The 13,287-nt window shown below is 43.5% G+C and overlaps 1 long non-coding RNA gene across 1 annotated transcript in view; it reads left to right on the top strand.

Moving 5' to 3' along the window:
* Window positions 1-7,738, top strand: part of LOC140846288 (uncharacterized) — a 32,566-nt gene extending 24,828 nt beyond the window's left edge. The window contains exons 2-3 of the long non-coding RNA XR_012125302.1: window positions 4,271-4,420; window positions 7,034-7,738. This is a non-coding gene — a long non-coding RNA (uncharacterized lncRNA). The remainder of the gene's footprint in view (window positions 1-4,270; window positions 4,421-7,033) is intronic.
* The last annotated feature ends 5,549 nt before the right edge of the window (window positions 7,739-13,287 follow it).

Here is a 13,287-nt window from a genome sequence, read left to right as displayed (position 1 = left end):
CCAATCAAAATCCCAGCAAGCTATTTTGTGCATATCAACAAACTTATTCTAAAGTTTATATAAGAAGCAAGAAGATTCAGGATAGCCAACACAGTACTGAAGGAGAACAATGCTGGAGTACTGACAGTACCCAATTCCAAGACATACCATAAAGCTACAACAATCGAGACAGTGTGGTATCAGTAAGTAAGTAGAAAAATAGATCTCTGGAACAGCAGTAGAAAGCCCTGAAATAGACCCATACTGGTCTTTCACAAAGGACCAAAAGCAAAGAAATGGAGAAAAGATAGTATTACAGCAAATGGTTTTGGAACAACTGGACATCCACATGCAAATGCAAAAGAAAGAAAAAAATCTTAACCACAGACCTTACACTCTTCACAAAAAGCAACTCAAAATGAGTCACAGATCTAACTGTAAAATTCTAAATTATAAAACTCCTAGAAGATAACATAGGAGAAAATCTAGATGACCTTGGATATGGTGATGATTATTTAGATATAACACCTGAGACATGATACATGAAAAAAATTATTGATAAACTGGATTTCATTAAAATTGAAAACTTTTGCCTTTTGAAAGACAAAGTCAAGAGAATGAGAAGACAAGCCATGGACTGGAAGAAAATATTTGCAAAAGAAGGGACTATTATCCAAAATACTCTTAAAACTCAACCATAAGAAAATGAACAACCTAATTTTAAAAATAATCAGAAGACCTGAATAGACAACTTATCAAAGAAGGTATACAGTTGGCAAATAAGCATATGAAAAGGTGCTCTACATCACACATCATCAGGGAATCATAAATTAAAACAACAATGAGATACCACTAGAGAACAATTAGAATGGCCAAAATCCGAAACACTGCCAGCACCAAATGCTGGTGAGGGTGTGGACCAACAGGCACTCGCATTCATTGCCAGTGGGAATGTAAAATTGTATAGCCTCTTTGAGAGACAATTAGGCAATGTCTTACAATACTAAAGGTAGTCTTATCATACAATCCAGCAATCATGCTCCTTGGTATCTATGCAGAGGGGTTGAACACTTACAGCCACAAAAACCTGCATATGGATGTTCATAGAAGCTTTATTTATAATTTGCAAATTTGGGAGTAACCAAATATCCTTCAGTAAATGAACAGATAAACTGTCGAGCCTCTGTATAATGGACTATTATTCAGTGTTAAAAAGAGATGAGTTATCAAGCCATGAAAAGACAGAGAGAAACCTTAATTCATATTACTAAGTGAAAAAAGCCAATCTGAAAAGACAACATACTGTGTGATTCCAACTATGTGACATTCAGGAAAAGGCAAAACTATGGAAGTACTAAAAAGATTAGTGGTTGCTAGGAGTTTGCAGGGTGGAGGTGAGAAGGGATGAATAGGTAGATCACAGAAAATTTTTAGGGGAGTAAAACTATTCTGTTTGATACTGTAACAGTGGATACATATAATACATTTGTCAAGAAAATCCTTAAATGTATGAATCTTAATGTAAGTGAATCCTAATGTAAGCTCTGGACTTTGGGTGATAAGATGTGTCAGTGTAGGTTCATTGATTGTAACAAATGTACTGCTCTAGTGGGGAATGCTGACAATGGGGAAGCTGTGCATGTTGGGGGAGGGATGGAATATATTGGAAATATCTGTACTTTCCCCTCCATTTTGCTCTGAACCTTAAACTGCTCTAAAAAATAAAATGTATTTTTAAAAATGAAAAAAGATGGATTGGGGGAAAAAAGACCTTTAAGTACCACTGAACCACCATGAGCTTCTTATTTTTTCCCTTTGGTATTATTTGGCTTGGACTCAAAGTCAGCCCATAACCCAAATGTATGTACTGGGTATGGATAAAAATATTTCAAAGAGAAACCCTTTACTCAAAGAGTGGGAAAGAAGGCTCTTGTGTGTAATAGAGAGTAAAGGAAATCTATTCGTTTTCCTGTCTATCTCAGCCCACCCTCCAGGCAATCCCCATAGATGTAGAGCAGCTGTGGCTACTGGGAAGCTACCTAAAACTCTGAGATAGGAAAAACCCTTTCTGTCCAAAGGAACTGTAGTCCCAAGAGTGTAGGGAGATACCCATGGCTTTTGTTCTCTCCATCCTCTCACTGGTTGGTCCCTTAGGCAGATATAATGAAGGAAGTATATGACAGGACAGGAAAACTAAAGCCTCCATATTCTAGTTAGAAATCCAGGTAGTGTGGGGTGTGGGGCTGGAAGCTGGTATGTGTTGGGGAGATGGCTTAAAAGTAGGAACTAAAAAAATCCGTGTGCACACATGGATCTGACTATTAGCAGCAAATCAATGAATTTGAAATCTGAACTACAGTGTAGACTACCATTTAGGATCCAGGGTGGTACATATAGATAGGACAGATAGAAATGCCACTGCAAAGTCTTTGAAAACTGAACTGAGATTAGAACCACAACCCTCAGAAAGCAGTTTGCTTGCTAAAAGACACACACACAAAAATCCTCTGTGGGATTTAAACAAGACTCAGAGTCCCATAGTGTAGTATTCAAAATGTCCAGGACATTTTTTTTAGAGCAGCTCACAGAACTCAGGAAAACACTTATGTTTACAAGTTTAATAAAGGATACCATAAAGGATACAATTTAACAGCCACATGAAGAGAGACATAGGGCAAGGTGGAGTGTTTATCCTGGCGGAGTTTGGGGCCTGGCTCAGTGGCACGTGGAGGCGTTCTGGTTCCCCGGGCATAGAAGCTCTCCCCGACTGAAAAGCAGGATCCAACCAAGCAGAGCAGAGCAGAGCACAGAGAGAGAGCAATAATCTCTTCTCACGGGTTTTGTGAGGGCTTCATTGCATAGTCATGATCAACTAAAATATTGGCCACTGGCTGATTCAGCCTCCAGCCCCTGCCCTTGGGTGGGGGTGCAAAAGTCTCTGATTAACATGAAAAAACACCCATTTCACCTTTAAGACTCTACTGTGTTTTCAGAAACTGTGGCAGAAGACCCAATATACCTGAGAAATATATATTTGGTCATATGAATGACTAAATATGTATTTTTTATGACTCATTATATCACATCTCCTATTTATGTTATTTAGATATTTTTAAATTTCTCAGGACTGCTTTACAGTATCAACACATAGGTCTTCCACACCTTTTTTTCAGGTCTGTCATATCACTAATGCTATTATAATGATATTTGCTTTTAATTTCAATATCTGATTCTTCAATTATAGTATGCAGAAATACAGTGACTTTTATATATTAATTTTGGATTTGTAATCTTGCTAAACTCACAAGTTACTAGCTATTTTTATAGATTTCATAAGATTTTCTCTATAGGGGATCACATCATTTACAAATAAGGTCATTTTTCTTCTTCCCAATCTGTAAGATTTTTGTTTCTTTTTCATGCCTGATTGCATTGGCTAGAACTTCTAGTACAATCTTGAAAGGAATGATGAGAGTGAACATCCTTGTCCCTGATCCTAGAAGGGAAGGCATCAATCTTTCACTGTTAGTGTGATGATATCTGGAGGTTTTTCATCTACACTCTTTAGAGTGTTGAGGAAGTTCCTTTCTATTCATAGTTGTTGACATAATATTTATTAGGAATGGATACAGGATTTTGTGCAGTGTTTTTTCTTCATTCATTGAGATAATCATGTGGCTTTTCTTTTTTAGTTTCTTAATATTGTCTACTAGTTTCCTAGGGTTTCTGTAAGAAATTACACTAACTGGTTGTCTTAAACACAGACATTTATCTTCTCACAGTTATGGAAGCTAGAAATCTGAAGCCCAGGTGTCAGCAGGGCCATGTTCCTTTTGAAAGCTCTAGTGAAGAAAGCTTCCCTGCTTCTTCCAGCTTCTGGTGGCCCTGGGCATTCACTGGATGGTGGCCATATAATAACTCCAGTCTCTGCCTATCTCCATCTTCACATGACCTTCTCCATTTTGTCTCTGTGACATCTCCTTTCCTCTTCTTATAAGGATGACAGTCTTTGGATTTAGGTCCACCCTAAACCTAGAATGATTTCAACTGGAGATCTTTAACTTAGTTATATCTGCAAAGACTCTATTTTCAGATACAGTCACATTCTAAAGTTCTGAGTGGACTGGATTTTCTACAGAGGGGTGGTGGGAGGGAGTTTTCTGGGGATGGTGAAACTGTTCTGTATTCTAATTATGATTGTAGCCAGACTTTCCCAAAGCTGGAAAATGGTCTCCCTCCCCCAATCACCAAGCCATTATATATGGCCTCACATGGCCCCTACAACATGCAGGTCTCTGGAAGAAGGTGGACCTAGGCCCTGCCACCTACTGGACACCAGGCATGAGCAAGTGGAGAAGCAAGGCATAAATGCCACAGCACCCAAGGGAGATGCACAACAACCACGACACGCCATCCCGACACCTGTCCTGCAGAACCCCTGGTGAGCTGCTCTCTGGGAACCTCTGTCCAATTCTGTGATTTCTCAACTATCTCACATCTGAAAATCAGCCCCTTCTCCTCTGGCCCTCCTCCTGGGGTGCGACTCAGTTCCAGGGCACAGAGGTGAAGGGGAGGCCAGGTCCATAGCCTGCTGCTGTGACTGCTGTGGATGGCTCGGACCCTGCTTCTTGTGGCAGCCGGGCTGGCCCACACCCCCATCCACCCTGGCCATGTGCCCCCTTGCTCAGTGCTGCCCAACCCCGCCTGCTTCCCTTCACCCTTCCTGGCACCCAGGAGCTCTGGGTGGCCACCCACATGTCTCACCGGAGGTGGTACCAAGGCCCCCTTGCTGCTGTCCAGCCTGCAGTGCTGGGCCTGGGCCTTCTTGTGAGGGAGGTCCCTGCACCCACCTGAGAAGCAAGGCCAGGTGCCCTGTGCTCCGGGCTCCTCAGACCTTTCTGGGCTCTGGCCCTGCCTGTCCTCTGGGTGGCCCCAGGAGGTAGTGGGAGTTGAAGACAGGATACCCTCTCAAATGTACTTGCCTCCAGCCCCAGGAGGCCCCCCACTTGCCAGAGGGACCTGACTCTCTCAGCATCTGTCGGCCGCAGGCTCACACTCTCTGCTTTGGGATTCAGCATCCTCCTCTTTCCTACCTAAAGGTCTTGCTCATCCAGGGATGATCTGAGCACGTTGAGGCCCACAGAAATGCAGGGGACCGGGGTAGGAGTGTCCATACATGGGAGCCTGGCTTGCTTGGCAGGGTGACAGGGAGGTCAAGGGGCAGCCCCAGCATGGGGGGGGATGTCAGGGGCCGGGGCTGGGCAAAACCAGGAGGCGCCCTCTGGCTTAGCAACTGGGAAATGGCAGCCCGAGGAGGCGGAGCAGGGCACTGGACCCCCTGCCCCCTCCTGACCCCCGCAGGACTCACAGTCTGGAGAGCTGCTCAGACTGGCCCCGCCCGGCCCTTGCTCCTCCCAGCTAGTGCAGGCCGGAGCCCCAGCAGGGAGAGTGCCCCTGAGACTTGCCATGGGGCATGGTGACTCCCCTACATGAGAGCTGAGAGCGGAGCGCTGTGACCTGAGGCAGGGGAATCGACACTGGGCCCCGGTATTCCCGATCGTGCCCGCCTTAAGGGTGGGGACACTGAGGCACTGAGTGGGGAAGTCGCTCTTGTCTGGGTTCCCCAGACATAGACTGTGCGACGAGGACTTGTGTGCGAGCAGTGAGGCTGGTGATGCAGGAGGGGTTCGGGTGCGAGTGAGTCCCCAGGATGCGCAGGGAGCGGGGGCGGGAGGGAGGAGAGCCCATATAGAATGAGCTCCTGAGCAGGGGACCTCCTGAGTGCCTTAGAGGCACACTGGGGGCCCACTGAGGGGCAAGGGAGCTGGGGTACTGACACACCCACTCGTGTCCTGGAGCATCAATTCCCCTGCCCCTCGGCCCGCCCTGCCCAGAGGCGGAGATATACCAGGGAGCATTGAATGACCTGGAGAGAGACTAAGAGTCACGTGGCCTAGGTAGGCTCGGCTGCAGACAGGCCCACAGCAGGCTCTGTGAACGGCCACAGCCATGAACGGAACAGAAGTTTAGCATCAGGTTGCTGGAGCCACTGCTGCTGAGGCCCAGGCTGGCTCTTCCCTTTTACTTTGCAGGAAGGCCCTGCCCTGGGCTTCCATAGCCCAGGGGCACTTGCCAAGGTCCCAGGTCCAGAGCATGACTCGACAGGGAAGAGGCCTCTCCTTGGGGTGGAAATCTCCGCCCTGCTCTGTCCCCAGCAAGTGCCCCTTACGGCCCCTTGGCCAGAGCTGGGTCTGTTCAGACCGAGGTGGTGCCGGGTTGGGGATGGCAGCACCTTCTCACCCCCTAGCCGCCACCCCAGGATCTGGGGAGTAACCAAAGACTTCTGGGGCGGCGAGCCACCAAGTCCCCAACCCAAGGCAAGCCTTGCTTCCACCGGCTCTGTGACCCTGGGGGGCCGGGGATCCATCCCCAAAACACTCAGGCAGAGTCCAGACCCCAGTCTCAGCTTGTCCCTCCCCTGTCCTCAGGAGGAAGCAGGGAGAGAGTGTCCAGCATAGCCACCAACAGACTGGCCTCTGCTTTTCACATGAGCAGGGACTGTGGCCAATAAACACTTGTTGAGCCAGACAATGTTGGTCATGCTTATGTGCCTCTAGAAGACACTCCTGAGGGCAGCCTGAGGTGGGCATGTTGCATTGCCTGTTTCCTGGGTCACTATGGCTTGGGGCGGTCAATGCCAGGCCTGGCTGAGATCTACACCCAGCCTAGACCTCAAGGAGGAACCCTGCAGAAAGCAGGACACCTGGGTTCACACCCTGCCCTGCCTCTTCTGGCCTTGGGCCCCCACCGGTCAGGACTGTATCTGAGCCTGATTTCCTCATCAGTACATCAGGGATGACAATGGAGTCTATCTCAGCAGTAGGACTGAACAAGGTGAGGCTGCCCAGATCTTGCCGACTGGTACTTCTGTTAGGGTCCCATCAATTTCCTTCCTCCCTGTGTTGTCATGAAGATTAAATGCAGGGGATAGCAGGGCACCCAGAGCCCTGCCGGCACATCAGTAGGGGCTCAGCGCTGCTTCCTTTCTTTCAAGATTTATCTTCAAGCAGAATTAACAAGTGAATGGTCCAAATGCCAGTCCCCCCATGGCACCGAGCTCAGTGGTGGATCCTTGCTGACTGCCAATCAGTTGTCATCAATCAGTGCCTGGAAGGTTGCCTGGACTTCTGCAGGGACCGCTGCTGGAATGGCTGAGAGGGGTATCCAGATGTCCTGTGCCTCCAAGTGGCACATGCCAAGAAGCCTCCAGCCCTGCCCCTGAGGTTTTCTGCCAAAACAGTTGAGCCTGAATCCATTGACTTTCAGTTTAGAGGAGGAAGAGGAGAAGGAACCAGTTAAAGGGCCACAAGGCAGCCCGGACAAAACAGGAAGGGGGGATACTACAGAATGACTGACTTGGCTCATGTGGCAAGCCAGTGACAAGAGGCAAGGTGGCAGGGGACAGCCTGGGTGAAAAGAGAAGTAAGAAACACAACACCCACATGTAATGATAACCCTTGCATGGATCTTACGTGAACAAAATAAATAAAAAGAGACTTTCTTTTTGAGGCAATGGGGAAATGTGATGATGGCTGGACATGAGATGAGACGAAAGACTTCCGATCAGTTGGTGTCACAATGGCATTGCAATTACATAGGGAACCATCCCTATATTGCACCTTATATCTAAAAGGTATGATGTAGGAGGGAAGTACAATTTGCTTTTTAGAAAAAGCTATGGTGATGGCCAAAATAACTAAGACCAAAAAACTTATTTTGTGGAAGATGTCTGATTACCAGTGGCCTATTTGTCTGTGGTGTAAGAATATTATGGCATGCAATGTTTATTTCTAAAAATGGGAGAAAAAGCTATTTGCAAAAAATTCTGGAAAGGGATGGATGAGAATCAGTACCCGTAATATTGTAGTGAAGCTATTTTCATTTATCAGTAGTGAGAGGAAATGAGCATCAAAAGATAACTTGGCAGTAAGTAGCAAGAACCATTAAAATGTTTGTTCATATTCTCTATCCCGAGAATCTCACTGCTGGGAATTCACTCTGTTGAAATAATCTGAAAGGGGGGAAGCCTCTCACAGCAAGGGCCTGGCTCTTTGACTTACATACTTTGGCTTGACCGCTCGGAAAGCAAATTGCTGAGAGCTATGTCGCAACTCTGCGATGGAGCAGCACAGTGCAGTGGGGTCACAGCCACTGGGAGGCATGTGTGCCTGGGGCTCCAGCTGTCAGAGGGCTTGGAGAGGTGAGCTTAGGCACATCTGGGGAAGCCACAGCTGGGCCTGTGGGCAAGCGGATGGCAGGGGTGTGTCCAAGCTTGTACCATGCTGTCTTGGCCACACACACAGTTTCCTCAGGAATGGACTGTGAGCCTGGAGTGGCCTATTTTCACTCACCTGGTGAGAACTCAGCACAGTGGCTTCCCATGGAGCAAAGCTGGGCTTTCAGGGGTCCTGGGAAGGCCCTTTCTTTGCCCTGTTTCTCCCATGAACCCCGCTCTGCCGGTGCTCACACACAGACAGGCTTCTCCTGTTAGGGTGGGATTGTCAGACCCTTTCCCAAAATCTAGGGTGGAGAAGGGGTGAGATCATGAAGGCAGAGTGTCTGGGGAGCAGGGGGTGCCCATGGAGGGGAGAGGGAACAGGGTGAGGCAGACCTCCTGGTGCTAGGTCCTTGCACTAGGTCCATCTTAGAAAGAGGCACTGTATAAAAATCTCTCTTCCACTTAATCCACTGTGGAGATTATCATCCCCACTTCTCAGATGAGGGAATGGAGACTCTCAGGGATTAGTAATTTCATGAGGGTTACTGGCTTCAGCTGTAAACTGAGATACTCACCTGGATCTGTGGCTCTGGGGTCAGGCCCTCAGGAGCAGGGCCGGCGATAGATAATAAGAACCAGCTGCCCCAGGTTGTCTCTCCCTGTAGTGTCGCTTGTGACACCTCAGACGGGAAACTGAGACCAAACCCTCACAGGCTTGCAGAGGTGATCCCACTGCCAGCCTCCCTGATTCTTACCCCAGGAACTGATCTCATACCCCACCTTCAGGGTGCTGGGCCCTCAGGTCCCACATGGGTTAAGGCTGACGGAGCTTTCTGCTGGCCCCACTGGACCCTGGAGAGGGGACTCAAAGATGGATCTCTCACTAGGAAGAGGCACCAGGAGCCCAGACTATTGATTGTGGCATGGCCATACCACATGGTGGATGTGCATTTTACTTTATTTTTAAATCATAGTAAAATACACATATGAAATGTACCATTTAAACTATTTTAAATCATACAGTTCAGTGGCAGTAAGTACACTGATAATATTCAACCATCACCACTCTTGAACTCCAGAACTTTTCCATCACCTCAAATAAAACAGCCATTAACAGTCACTCCCCATTCCTCATTGTCCCTGCCCCTGGCAACCACTAATTTGCTTTCTGTCTCCACACACGTGCCTCTTCTGGACATTTCATATCAATGGAATTATACAATGTGTTGCCCTTTGTGTCTGGCTTCTTTCACTCAGCATAATGTTTTCCAGGCTCATTCAGGTTGTAGCTTGGATCAGCAATCCATTCCTTTTTTTTTTCTTTAGTCAGGTAATACTCCACTGTATTCATATACCATCTTTTGTTTATTCATTCATCCCTGGATGGACATTTGGGTTGTTTATACATTTGGGCTATTATGAATAATGCTGCTATAAACATTTGTGTACAAGTCTTTACTTGGGTCCCTGTTTTCAAGTCTTGGGTACATACCTAGGAGTGGAATTGCTGGGTCACAGAGTGATTCCATGTTTAACTTATTAAGGCACCCCCAACGTATTTTCCACAGTGATTGTACAATTTTACATCTCCAGCAGCTAGATACAAGGGTTCCAATTTCTCCACATCCTTGTTGACACTTGATATTTTCTGTTGTTTTTTTTTTATCATTGCCATCCTAGTGGGCATTAAGTGGTATCTCATTGTGGTTTTGATTTGCATTTCCCTAATTTTCATGTGTTTGTTGGTCATTTGTCTATCTTCTTTAGAGAAATGTCTATCTAAGTCCCTTGGCCATTTTCTAATTAGATTGTTTGTCTTTTTAGCTGTTGAGTTGTAGGAGTTCTTTATGTATTGTGGACATTAGATTCTTATCAAATATGTGATTTGTAAATATTTTCTCCCATCCTGTGAGTTTTTTCACTCTCATTTCAAAATATTAATTAATTTTTAATTGAGGTGTATTTGACAATTAGGAATTTTTAAGATTTAAGGTGATAAATTTAAGTACAATTGATACTGATGTAGATTACAAAATAATTACCGCACTCAAGCTAATTAATGTATCCATCTCTTCAGATAATTACCACTCTGTGTGTGTGTGGTGAGAACATTTAAGATCTACCCTCCCAGCAGATTACAAGTATACAGTCAAGTATTCTTAACTATAGTCACATTGTTGGATATAGCTTCTCCAATGCCTTCTCATAAGCTCCCATTTGTCCTTCAGCGTCCCAGTTTGCCCTTGTTTCCCCCACCACACATCCATCTTCTCTCCTGATTACCAGCACTGCTGACTCCAGGCTCCAGCACCAGGCACAGAAGCTTCCCACACATTGTTTAATCAGTTCCCGCATTGCATAAGGCCCAATCCCTCTAATAAATAAATCCCTATAGTCTCCAGCTAGTCCTGCATCTCCCATCAAATCCTGACTGATGCCTTGATGCATACGTCCGTGTGAGCGGGGGCTGGACAAGAAACCATGTGCATGAGTAATTGCTGTGTGGTTCCCAGTGCATCCCATCAGGAGGTACATGATGTTGACCTGTCTCATTGTTACTATTAACCTTGGCCACTTGGTTAAGGTGGCATCTGCCAGGTTTCTCCACTGTAAAGTTACTCTTTTCTCCTTTGTAATGAATAGGCATCTGTGGGGGCAGACTCTTAGATGACTAAATTCAAGCATCCATTCACTCCCTGTCTGCAGTGATGGTTTCGGTGGTGCTTGCCAAGAAGTGATTTTCTTTTCCATCATTCCTTTTACATTTATGAATTAGAATTCTAAGAAAGAGCTTTTCTTTCTTTCCCAATTAAATTATTTATGTATTTAAATATTTATTTATATCCAATTCATGGATATTTATTTTATCATATGGTTTATAACCCATTATTTATTTTGTTATGTTCCCACTGGCCATTGGGACCCCTTCAAGCTGGCCTCTGTGTCAAAGGACCGTCTTGATTTATTAATTTCCTCTGTTGTTCACATATTTGCTGTTCTGTTGGTTTCTAGCCCAGTGACAAGCTCTTTTTCCTAGCTTTTACAGGCAGAAACTTACAAAATTGATTTTAAATCTTGTTCTTGCATATTAAAACATTTAAAGCTATAAATTTCCCTCTCAGCTCTGTTTTAGCTGCATCCCTCAGATACTGATATATCTGGGTTTTCTGGTTTGTTTTTTTCTTTAGCATTCAGCTTAAATATCTTCTAATTTTCCACAACATTTTTTTTCTTTGATTTACTCATTTGGAAGTATTCTGATAAATTTAAAATATTTAGGAATTTTCTAGATTTTTTTTCTAATTTAGTTCCACTGTGGTCAGAAAACATGCTTTGCATGATTTCCATTATTTCACATCTACTAAGATTTCTTTTTTGCTTTAGCATGTGATCTATCTTGATGAATGCCACATATATACGTGAAAGAGTATAAACTATAAAGTTGTTTAGTAAAATGTTCTATAAATATCAGATTAAATTGTTTGACAGTAATGTTAAAAGCACTCATTTCTTACTGGTTTTTTGTCCACTTTGGTTTATAACAGTTACTAAGGGAGAGTGTGAAAATTCCCAACTATAATTGTGGATTTGTCTAATTTTCCCTTAGATCTTTCAGTTTTTGTTTGGTAAATGTTAAAAGTTCTCTTACGAAGTATATACACATTTGTAAATATTCTGTCTTCCTAATGAATTGATGCTTTTAATTATGAAAGGTCTCTGTCTCTAGGAACAGGCCTCATGCTGAAATTTACTTTGTCTAACAGTGTTAGCCACTAGCTTTCTAATAGTTAATGTTTCATGGTGTATCTTTAAACTTGTATTTTTCTGTTTATTTAAAGAGCATATATTTAAAGCGCATAGTTGGGTCTTGCTTTTTGTTCAGTTTGACAAGCCCTGCCCTTTTTTTAGTGTTTAGTTCATTTCCATTCTGTTTATCATTGCAATGGTGGCTTTAAGTGGAACATCTTTCTATTTGTTATCCATTTTTCTCTTCCTTTTGTGTCTTCTTTTGGGCTCACTGTACATTTTTTTGAAGTTCTATTTTATCTCCTTTATTGGTTTTTTAACTGTGCCTCTTTATTTTAAATTTTCAGTGATTGCTCTAAGGATTATAATATTCATCTTCAACTTATCATGGGCCACCTTGAATTAATACTATACTTTTTCTTATATAACTTAAGAAACTTAAAATAGTATACTTTCATTTACTCTCTTCTAGGATTTGTACTATTGTTATTACATTAAAAAATCTTTTACATATATTGCAAACCGCATATTACATTGTTTTTGTTATTTGCTTGAAAAGTTCAATTATCTTAAAAGATAAATGAAAAGAAACCAGACAGAAAGTACTGTATAGGCACTCTCATACTTTATCAACTCTAGCTCTCTGTTCCTTTGTGTAGATCCAAATTTCCATCTGGTATCATTTTTTTTCATATTAAATACATTTTTTCTTTAATATTTCTTGTGGTGTAGGTCTGCTGTTCATGAATTCTTTCAGTTTTTGTCTATCTGGAAATGTCTTTATTTTACTTCATTTTTTAGGGTATTTTCACTGGATATGTAATTCTGATTGACAGATCTTTTTTCTTTTGCTTTAAAGAAGTGAATCCATTTTCTCTGAGTTACATTGTTTCTCATGAGAATTCCATGGTCATTCGTATTATTGTTTTCTTGAATGTGCTATTTTTTTTCCTCTGGCTTCTTTCAAGACTTTCTCTTTCATTTCAGAAATTCTACTATAATGTGGCTGGGACTGTATGTTTGTGTGTGTGTTCATACTGCTTAGGGTTCACTGAACTTTATGGATATACAGATTTGTATTTTTCATAAAAATTTGGACAGGTATACGAATAAGAATTAAACTGGACCCCTTTCTAGAGCATACACAAAAAATTAACTCAAAATGGATTAAAGACCTGAAACCATAAAACTTCTAGAAGAAAACATAAATGGTAAGCTCCTTGATGTTGGTCTTGACCATGATTTTTTGGATTTGACACAAAAGCAAAGCCAACACAAGACAA

Source organism: Manis javanica, chromosome 14, assembly GCF_040802235.1.
Source record: "Manis javanica isolate MJ-LG chromosome 14, MJ_LKY, whole genome shotgun sequence".
Classification (NCBI taxonomy): domain Eukaryota; kingdom Metazoa; phylum Chordata; class Mammalia; order Pholidota; family Manidae; genus Manis; species Manis javanica.
Note: the sequence above shows the minus strand (reverse complement) of the source record. Positions and strands in the feature narration are given on the sequence as shown.